General features: G+C 38.7%; 1 protein-coding gene across 1 annotated transcript in view; it reads left to right on the top strand.

The window, feature by feature from the left end:
- Positions 1–10,069: 10,069 nt before the first annotated feature.
- Positions 10,070–11,323, top strand: part of FAM81B (family with sequence similarity 81 member B) — a 500,415-nt gene continuing 499,161 nt past the window's right edge. Inside the window, exon 1 of the mRNA XM_044064461.1 lies at positions 10,070–10,360. The gene's annotated coding sequence lies outside the window, so the exon portion shown is untranslated. The remainder of the gene's footprint in view (positions 10,361–11,323) is intronic.

Raw genomic sequence — 11,323 nt, 5'->3', positions numbered from 1 at the left:
AAGAATGATACAGTCAGGGTAGGATGGAGCCATTGCAATATAACGGTTCCTTATAGATGCTACACTAAACCTGATAACACCGGATCTTATTGCAATACAAACTATGATTCATTTTTTGAATTGATGCATAGAGCAATTGAGGAAGTAAAACGTGATTCTGTTCTCTACAAACAACTGTCTATAATTGACAGAAAAATGTTTCATGCAGGACAAGTGTATGTTTATAGTAAAGTTACCACTAAAGTAGAAGATTGTCACTTTATATGCAGAGGAAAAGCATATAAATGGCTACCTGAAAACTGGTCCGGTAGCTGTTTTTTGGGGTACCTGGTTCCGGCCATATGACACACGGCAGTTTTACCTCAAGGAAAAATTCAGAATGTCAGAGAAATTAAGAAACCTGCTAATCCAGTGGGACAAATCAATGCACCTTGGAAATACCATCATGACTTAGACCCTGGAAATAACAAAGGACTATCGCACATGGATCTGGGTGATGATGTCATATCGTGGGCAGGCATATTGCCAGCATATGGAGCAATGAAATCGATCTGGGAGCTGAGAAAACTATCTAAACTTCTTGAAATAATGAGTAATGCAACCTTTTCTGCCCTAGAATTGATAACCGATGAACTGACAGCCATGAGAACAGTGGTGCTTCAAAATCGCATGGCTCTTGACTTCACCCTAGCGGCAAAAGGAGGTATGTGTGCTTTAATCCAGGAGGAGTGCTGTTCGTACATTCCTGACAACAAACACGAGATAGACAACCATCTTGAAGTAATTCAGACGGTGTCGGCCATGACCAAACCAGGACCAAACCCATTGATGGACTTTTTCCAAAAATGGTTCCGGGGTTGGGGCAGCATCCTGATGAACATTCTGATTGCCATCTGTGTAGGAATAGCCTTACTGATGATGTGTGGATGGTGCTGCATCCCCTGTATGAAAGGACTAGTTAAGAATATAGTAGACATTTCAGTTCTAGAAACTTTATACCAAGATGCTGAATTCGAGGAATTACTTAAACTGAAAAAATGCCTTCACAGCCCTAAACTGAATGACTCTCTAACTGCAAATCCTAAGTGGGAAATGGTTATGAGAAGAAGAACTGTTTATGCTTGTTTTGAAGGTAGAATAAAGTATTAAAAGGGGGGAAATGTTAAGAAAATGTATAACTGCAATGTGCAAGCTTAGATGCATTTAGGGTTAAAAAAGAAATTAATACGTTTATTCTGCATGTTCTGTGTGAAATATGTGCAGCTGCAGGAAACCTAGATAAGAGAACAATTGACGCTTGAAAGTTTACCATGGTCAGCAGAATGTGTATTGAGGCCAGGGTTGTATCTTGACTCTGGGCAAATGTATCATATCAAGAACTGAACAGCTGAAATAATGTAAGAAACAAAGGAGGGCTGAAATTAGCCCAAGGCCAGGTTGTTTTTCTCAAACATGTTTTGCAAGACAGCAATAAATCTAACAATGTCTTCTTTCCTAACCATGTCAGCAATAAATGTAACAATGTTTTCTTTCCTGACCATGTCAGCAGTTAAACTAACAATATTTTCTTGTGTACATGCAGAGAGCTGTATAAGAAAAGCATGCTGAACCATGGAAAATCAGACAAACTTTGTACCTACACGTTTTGTCTCCTTGCCGCAAGTAATAAAGGGTGCCTTACTTGAACCTTACGTGCATTGATCTTTGTGCTTTCTTTGACACTGCCCAAAGGTGACCTGTGTCTCACTTTTTAAGCCATGAAAGACCTAGTCCTATTTCATAGGTAAGTACTACTCCAGCTTCCCTTGTATGCCATTTTAAGCCTAATTTCACTTCTTGTGTTCAAATTAACCTATCCCATTTGGTTAGAGATTGGCCTAACCCATCCCATGGTCAATAATTATATATCACCCTAATGAGAATAATTGGGATCATACTATAGATGATTTAAGGGGACCCATGCATGGGATAAAGCATTTAGGAGCTATCTGTGTTCATTAGTATTACAGAGGTACAGTCCTGGGTTGTATTTTCTGTTTCCTATCCATAAGTCCAAGTTCATAGATTTATCAGTATATAACAGGCTAACAAACACCAGGGCCTTTATAAGCCAAGCCATGCAACCCAATTGTGTCCCTATTTATCATGGGCATTTAATAGCAGGGGATATATTAGGAAGTATCTAGAGGTTATGTAGGGGTGGCATGTTAGTTTGGGCATACTTACTGGTTGTCTCTGTCTATCAAAGACATGGAGGCCAGACCCAGGTGAAATTTCTGATTTCTCACCCATTGGTCAAGGTTAAACATGGTTAGGGATGAACTCTGCTTCACATGGATGAGGAGCCTTTTCCAGAGCACGGGGATCCTCTGAGACAAGTATCTGTCAATGTGTTTTATTTATGTTGCAAGCAAAATTTAAATCATTTGATCTAGTGGCTCTGATGCTGCTCATTTTGCCTTGTATGCCAGGCATAGATTCTTTCTCAGTAACCTGTAGAAGACTGAGTATAGACATAGGGCATTATGGCTATCTGTGTAGGACAATGTGTTTATACCCTGGATTCCCCTAGTAAAAACCAAGAAAAAGCGTCACTGTCCACAGGTGCAAATGAATCCAGTCCCTTGGATGTAAAAATAACGATTTATTGAGTAATCCACAAGATGCAACAAGAAAAACAGTAGAACGCTCTCACAACGTTTTCGTCGTCCACTTTATCAATATACCAGTATCATATTATCAGTATATTGATAAAGTGGATGATGAAAACGTTGTGAGAGCATTCTACTGTTTTTCTTGTTGCATCTTGTGGATTACTCAATAAATCTTTATTTTTACATCCAAGGGACTGGATTCATTTGCGCCTGTGGACAGTGACGCTTTTTCTTGGTTTTGGTTTATTTTGGCGCCACTTGCTCCATTTTACACATTTTTTCCCCTAGTAAAAAGCCTTTGAGGTGTTCCAATTGTTGCATATGTCTGGCTGCACTTGAATATGGACAGAGATTAACTTTGTTTCATTATGGATGGAGAGTCTGCTCCAGAGCAGTGGTATCCTCTGTGAGATATATCTGTTCTTTCAAACCATTCTGTTGATGTTGCAGAAGAGGTTTAGATTCCTAGACTGAGCATTTCTGATGCCATTTGACTTGTTGATATGCAGTAAATCCATCAGTATTGGGTCAAAGGATGCATTGTATGACAGACACTGTCACCTCTTAGCAGTCTGTAGGATACCAATTATAGTGACAGCGCTTTGAGAAGGTCCATGTAGGGCATGTTGTTTAGGCCTTGTATCCTTTTAGTAAGGTATCTCCATGGGGGTTCTAGTTATTGAATTTGGCTGGACAGATACATGCCAAAGGGGGCATTATACTCAATGACTGGCCTAATCAGGGATGAATAATGGGGTACAATTATATCCTTAGATCTAGACACAATTGCTTTGTTTATAAGCTGCATAGTATAGAAGGACTTTCTTACAACAATGAAAATATTGTCCAAACGTTAGGCCATTGTCCACAGAAGTTCCCAAGCCCTTTGACAACTGGCCAACTACTGTCAATGTTGTAGTTCCCTAGGATAGATGACCTCCCAAAGGATACAATAGTACATTTTTTGGCATTTATTCTTAGTTTGTGATTTGGGCACTAGCTATTTATTTGGGATTAACCTTCCTGCAAGAGAACTGCAAGAGAACTAAGTCAGTTGGGGATTCAGTAACTGCTCCTAGTTTACAGTCATCTGCAACCTTAATCAGCCAGAGCCCCTTGGTGTTGGCGTTTACTTCAGAAAAGTAGATGACAAACAAAAGAGGTCCCAGCACAGAACTCTGGTCAACTCCATTGGTGACTGGTGTATTTGTGGAGGTAATTTACCCTGTTTTGAATTCCTGCATCCTATCTATGAGCTATATGACAATTCAGTGGGTAGTGGGTAACATCTATTCTCAGTTTATTTAGCTTTTCTACTTTTTCTAAGTGGAGAATTGTGTCAAAAGCTTTGGCCACATCAAGGTATGCAGTGTGTACCATTTTACCTTCATCCATTGCTTCACTGATCTTTTCAAAAAAGTCTATCAGATTGAGTAAGCAAGTCCTTCCTTTGACATATCCAAACTTTAAGAGGTCCAGTGTCTGAAGGTTCCCTTTATCCTGATCGATTAGTTCCATGATAAGTCTTTCCATGGCTTTGCATATGAGGCCAGTCAGACTTATGGGTCTGTAATTGCTTCGTTCTGTGGAAGCTCCTTCCTTATTTATGGGAATAACTGTTGCTGATCTACATTTGCTTGATACAAAACTTGTATGGAGGCTGAGATTGAACAGTGTTGTTAGAGATGTACTAAATTATGCTTCATGCTATCAATATGCATCCAGGGATGTTGTCAGGACTCATCAATGCAGTATTGTTAGCTTTTGATAGCACTTTTAGGACTTGGTTTTGTGTGGTAGCTATTTAAACTCCCATTTCTTCAAAACGTCAGTGGCTATACAAGCACTCATACTAGGGACTTAAATATACACCAACAAATCAACAAAACTCACTTGAGAGATAGTTTCTTAATTTAATGTATCCTCAGCTTAAGGAATAAGTTACCACTACAGCTCAGGCACAATACTATTTTGTCTGCCTTTAGTGCTAGTCCTGATGATTGGATGGGTAGACATAAATTTACACCAGAGATACTTATATATCATCCTGATTGATTTTGGATATGGACACTATTTACTTATCACAAAGGGTGGCGAGAACTTTTAATTGTGAGGCCTCTTATGGGCCCTGTGTTCGCTTGCCTAATATTGTTCTTATGCTCTTGTGTTCCTATAATATTATAGATAACAGAACTCAACTCACCTCAGAATAGTTTTTCCATTAGATTAAACATAATGGAATTGTTTCATGCACAAAGAAGTAACTCTGCAAGTAGGACCCAGGTGCAAGGCAGGAAACAGCATATGTAGACAAAATTGCCAGCACCAAATGCAGTGTAAATCAAAAATACATGAGTATTTATTAATATAATAAATCCAAAACTCACTCATGTATTCAACTTAATAGCCTTATTTTTTTGATTTACACTGCATTTGGTGCTGGCAATATTGTTTCATGCACACCAAAATACCCTGATATTACTGGTTTAATTAGAAAGATATGTAATGAGCTCTAAGGCAGAAATTAAAACATTGTTGAATATATTGTTGTTTGCTTCAGATCCTGCCTTAAGACAGCTGAACCTGTTTTGCCCAGTTGGGCCCTACTTCCTCATGGAGGCCTACACTGGAAAATAATAGGATCATTATGTCTCAAGCAGCCTACATGACTTGCTTGAGAAATACTACAGCAAAGTGCAAGGAATGTTCCTGTATGTAGACTTGTTTCTGTAGTAGCTACAAGTCTTGCTAGTAGAGTGGACTACATCTCCCATCATGCAGATTACTAGTGGCTAGTCTACAATTATTAATATTGCAGTTTCACGTCATTTGTAGTACTCAGTGTTAGCTGCTTGTGCTCTTTTTCTAGTCGGTTATTGTTGAGTTCTCAGCAGGGTTTTCCACCCAAAACTGAAGTTAGATTAACCATCTGGTCTTGTATATTCCTTTATTTATTGTCATAAAAGATAATAAAGCTAGGTTTGGTTTGATTCCTGACAGCAGAACTGTGTTTTCTGTTACTACTGTTGTTTTTTTTTAATTTCTCCAAATCTTTTGGGTGCTTCTAATACCATGACAAGAATGGACCTGACTCCTAAGTCAAAGTATGATTAAAGTTCATGAAATTAGTATTGTTTTAGTTTTTGATGTCAGCCAGAAGTGTTCTTCGCAGCACCCACAATGTGCCCAGTAATGACCTCTTCTGCAATTCATACAGAGTTATATGTATTGGTAACATATCTAAATATGATTGTAGATTCTTTTTAATAAGACCCGTTGCTGCTATTACTATTGGGACTGCCTGGGTACCTTTCTCCCACATTGCTTTCATTTCTGCCTGCATATCCTGATATTTTATGACTTTGTGTCTCTCTGTACACTGTAGTCACTGGGTATGGTGATTTCAATGATCAATGCTACTATTGTCTTCTTTTCATGGACCACTATATCTGGTTTTCTAGCATCTATCTTTTGAACTGTTGGTAATGGATAATCCCATGTGATGTAAACTTCATCATTTTCTGTGATGCTTTGTGGCTCATGTTTCCAATGTTTTCAGGGACTTCAATACCATAATGTCTGCCCAATCCCCAGTGCAACAATATTGCCACATTATTATGTCTTTCAGTATACAGCCCTTCTGCCATTAGTATGTCACAACCAGCAAAAAGGTGTGCAACAGTTTCTAATTTGATTTTACAAAACTTACATTTGTCTGTTTCTCCCACATGTTCAATGGACTTTATAAACCAACATGTACGCAGCCCATTATCTTGGGCCGCCAGTATTAATATCTGTTGGTTTAAATTCGCCTCTCCTCAAGCATTTCTACGTTTGTTCCTGATCAACATGAGGTTCTTCCAGAAGTTTCCTATACTTGCAACTATATGCATTTTCCATATTTCTTGCCTTCGCACCTTATATTCTTTCTTTTGTTTTTTGTTTTGTTGGCACATTCAGTTGCTGCCTGATTTTTTTATCTACATCTGGTTTGATTTCCATTCCTGCATGACGCCGTTATGTTTCTGCTAGATTAAGCAGAGAAGTCGTCTTAGATTTATTCTCATGCTTCAAAACTTTCACTATGTTTGGGTCTTGTGAGGCTGGCAGATATGTGTGGAGTCCCACGATTGCAGATCTGTACATGTAATCAATTTCAAGGAGGCCCATAGCTCCTTTGGAATGGGGAATACATAATCTTGGTATGCACTGATTTTTATAAAATCATTTGGTGGGCATGAAGCATCCTTCATGTTTTCCTGCCTAATCTATCCAACACATTTTGGGACCAGTCAATCACTACAAAAATGTAAGTTAGGGCAGGAAGAGCAAATTGGTTTATAGCTTGGATTTTGTTCCTAGATGTCAACACTGTTTTCAAGACTAATTTAAGTCTTCTAAAGAATTCCTTAAGTTTTATTCACATTTGTTCATGTTTTATTGTTGATCCTTCATCAATTCCCATATATTTATACACTCCCTCTTGCTCAAGATCTTTTATATCACATTCTTGTCCCAACCTGATGTTTTCCTGGTGCTGCAGTTTTCCTGCTTTAAAGGTTGCTTTTGCAATGTGGGGTGTGTGATTGACTGTTAATAGATACAATTGTAAAAAAAAACTTGAATAGTTAGTTCAACCAGAATGAAAACAAACACTAGTGAGCACACTGAAAAAAAGGGACAGATTTCTCATATATCTGAGGGCAGTGAGGATGGAAAGTGAAAGTTGGGAACTGTGATAAGTTGAAAGACTTTACCAGTTTTCATGTTTCAGTTGAGCTTAATTCAGAGTAACATGGTTTGTTTGGTGTTGTTTGCAGCTCATCCCAATGATGGTGACGTGTGCAAAGTGCTCAAGTTATCTAGACAGGTTGATAGCCTACATTTGTTTCAAATGTTTTTGGACAAAATATAACATAATAAATACAGATATTATTTTGTTTTCTTTTTAATGCATAGAAATAGCATATATTCCTAATACCTAATATGAAATAATCTTAAATCTGGGGAGTCAGCAGGTGGAAGCAGTTTGTGGGTGTCAGTGAGGTAGAAGGTAGGAATGTCAGCTGAGGACCCTTCCATAATGATCCAAATCAGGCCCCAGAATTATTAAGGATGGCCCTGACATGGTGAAGATAATAATTGTACATAGGCCCAGTTGTCACATACACAATAAATAAATGTACACACATGCTGCCTTGTGTGTCATAACCACAACTGTTATTTGCATGCCAAATAAAAGTGCACACATATCTGCCTTCTTTGCACAAGAGGGATGGAGCCCTTACTGCATCCCAGGGGACTGGGATTGGATTAACAGCCCTGGCATTGGAGTAGACAGGCAGGAAGGGGAGGAGTGAAGAATCATGGCCCAATCTCCTGTCCCATAGGGTTTGGATAAACTCAGAGGCACACATGGCAGTGCACTCCCCCTAGTGGAGACCAGAGAGTTCACTGCTCATGTTGTGGGGGAAGGCAGATCTGGTCGATGGCATCTTTTTTTGTGGAAGTGAAGAGATAGCCTTCAAAGACACTTATTGCACTCCCTTCCCTGGCACCTTGCCAGATGCATGCAAGAACTGACAGAGAGAAAATCAAAAAAATACTTGAACCACTGGATAATAACCTCTCTCAGCCAGCTCATAGCCAGTGATGGGAACAAGAAGTATAGCTGACCTAGAGAGGGTGTAATGTTCAGTAGGCTGTGGGAGAAAATATTACAAAAATAAGTAAATAACTAAAAGAAAAAATGCACACATGCTCCTTGTACATCCTACACAACATTTCATGTGTTTTCACTGTACTTTTTGACAGTATGTCAGTTTGCATGTACCTAGTGCAGACCTCAATGTCCTCTGTCCCCTGCATACTCTGCCTATACTTAGAGTGCACAATCTGTTGTTGTTATACATGGTTCATCAATGTAGAAATCTTTGGGGGGTACTCACAGTGCCCACAGGGCCACTCACTGAAGTGTGGGGCACACTGCCTGCTCATGCTTTGCACACTTCACCTTTTTGTAATTACAAAGGCAGAATTGAACTATAGTGAGCACAGGTCACTATGCTGTGCTCACCAGCAGTCACTGTTCAGTCCTCAAAGCACTGGTTTTGCTGCCCCCTCCACACACAAAAACCACACAAAACTGCTAGTGGGCATGTGGGTGTGTGTGTGTGTTTGTGTGTGTGTGTGAGTGTTTGCATGCCTATGTCTGCTTTTTATGTTTGGCCCATGAAGCTTTCCAGATCTATTCCACAATACAAAACCAATCGGCAGCTAGGGTGGGGTGAAGGGTGTGCAAGGTTTTAGAGTGTGTGATTGAGGGACCAGTGCTGGCATTCATCATACCAGTATTTCTGAATGCCAGTAGAAATGAATGCTGATACTGGTTTTGCAATCAGGAAACAGGACTGAAACTCTTCAGTAACAATAGCCACGGTTGCATAAAACATAGCATGCTTATTTTTAGTCTAACAAGACATTTCATATCACCATTACTCCATAACTTTTCTAACAGCCCTGCAGTGTTAAAATTTAAGGCATTATGTTTTTAGCCATTAATAAATGCCTTTTACAAAAACAGAAGTTACAGTTAATGCTAACTATAGACAATAGTAATGGTGTGTGCAGTTCTCTCATTGTACTTAGTGTATTCTGTCTGTCCTTAGTTTGACATACATTATGCCATTTCCACTGAAAGTCATATCACACTTAAATCCACTAACATTTTTATAAATGGCAACATATTTTCCACGATGCCTGATATGTTTCTTTATCATTTATATTACTACCAGATTATTAAGCATATGGTTAATTCTAGACAAGGTCAAAGAAGTGAAATGCTTAAAACTAAGTTGTAGAGCAGGACTGAAAGCCATGTTTTCAAGGAGTGGCACTGCCCCAAGTAAAACGTGAGGACCAGTTTTTCTGATGTTTTTATTTGAGTTTAATGGCTTAGAATGGCTGAAACAAGGACAGAATTTGTACCAGATTATTCTAACTCTAAAGGCAATTGGGGCATGTTCATTTTAAAAATGCAGATAATAATTTTCTTAGAAATATCTTTTAACAGTGACAAGACTGGAATCTCCTTAAAACAGAAACGTTAGTAAGTGTTTAGTGCTTTAGGGAAAACGACATAAAACATATGTTTGCTTTATAAGAAACTCATTTTTCTTTTTAGTGTATCTACCTTCAGCATAGGAATCCAGATACAGTGGACAGCCTAAAGTCTGTGTACACAGAGTAGGACTGCCTATTTCAGGCAGGTGTATCAGTAGAAAGCTAGTAACCTAGAAACCTAGGTAAACACAAACCTATCATTGAATAAGAAGGCCAGCTGAGCTGATTGCAGCAGGACTGCCCTTAACAACGTAAAGTGAACAGAATGTAAGTTCTCTGCTCACAACCTTAACTAATGGCTGTGCATGGATTTTCTGGCTGCATTAGCTAATATCTCGCCTGTGTATAGTTAACTTTGCAGCCTGTTGTTTCTGATTAGTGGCTGACAGCTATGTACCATTCCATATATTACTAAGTGACAGACTGTCAGCATGACTAATTACACCATAAAGGATTGAGTTAGCTTTGAGGTTGTCAATGGGCTTTATTTCTGCTGATTGTTTCCTTGTGAACTGCTGTTGTCTGGAATATGTGTTGAACTTTGGGAGTGGAAACATAAGGAATAAAGAGGATTAGAACTACAGGTAAATAACAAAGAAATGTGCACATGACTAAGTGCTGTATTACAGAAGTCACTGTGGATTATTAAACTAGAGACAACAAGGCTTTACTACTTTAACGGCAAGAATAGACTGTTTTAAGGTAAAAGTTTTATCATCAGATGTGTTTTAAGTTTATCATCTCAATAAACCGTTCAATGTTTGCAAATGTGCCTGGATAGAGACTATACAGTCTTGTTATTGACAAGTTTAATAAGTGCATTTTCTCTTTTTAGAATAGCTATATGCGCACTGAAAAATGAATCTAAACTGCACAACTCTCACTTGTGAAACACTAAGAATCTTGGCTGTTGTTCTTGTCCTGTAGGCGAACAGTAATTAGAATTCTTAAGAAAATAGCTGCTGAAAAGGTGACTGTCAATTGTCAAATGATTGGTGGAATATGAACACTGCCAGATGTTTAGCATACACTGATTAAACAGTTCTAATGCAGTCTCATAACTTGAAACAAATGCGGTATTGTTATAAATGCTTGGTGCAGGCAAATGCACACACTGCATGACTGTTTTAGCAATTCTTACCAGTGGAAGCAAATCCACTAAAAAATAATATCTTCCTTTTTCTTACTCATCAGTCTTAACAAAGACATTTCATAACATTTAAGCTGGCCTGAATTGTACTATCTCTGTGGCTCTGGTACCTTTTTTTTCTGTGTTGTTCCCCATTAAGGGGCAGACACCTTCCTCAGGATGAGTTCAGAAATATTTGTGTCTGCAATTCACTATAGGTTTTACCTGTGACTTTGGTGGGGGCAACAATGTTAGGAAAAACAAAATAAAGTGGCAAGGTCAAGGAAGTATGGTATTTCAGAAGAAAGTACCACTCATTTCTCATCCATGGATATCAGTGGACACTGAATAATCTGGGCAGTGGGGAAGCTCCCATGGATATGAGATGAATGGGGAGGGGAAACAGGAAGTAAATTGT

The sequence above is a fragment of the Protopterus annectens genome, chromosome 2.part2, assembly GCF_019279795.1.
Source record: "Protopterus annectens isolate FY-2018-M chromosome 2.part2, PAN1.0, whole genome shotgun sequence".
NCBI classification, from domain to species: domain Eukaryota; kingdom Metazoa; phylum Chordata; order Ceratodontiformes; family Protopteridae; genus Protopterus; species Protopterus annectens.
Note: the sequence above shows the minus strand (reverse complement) of the source record. Positions and strands in the feature narration are given on the sequence as shown.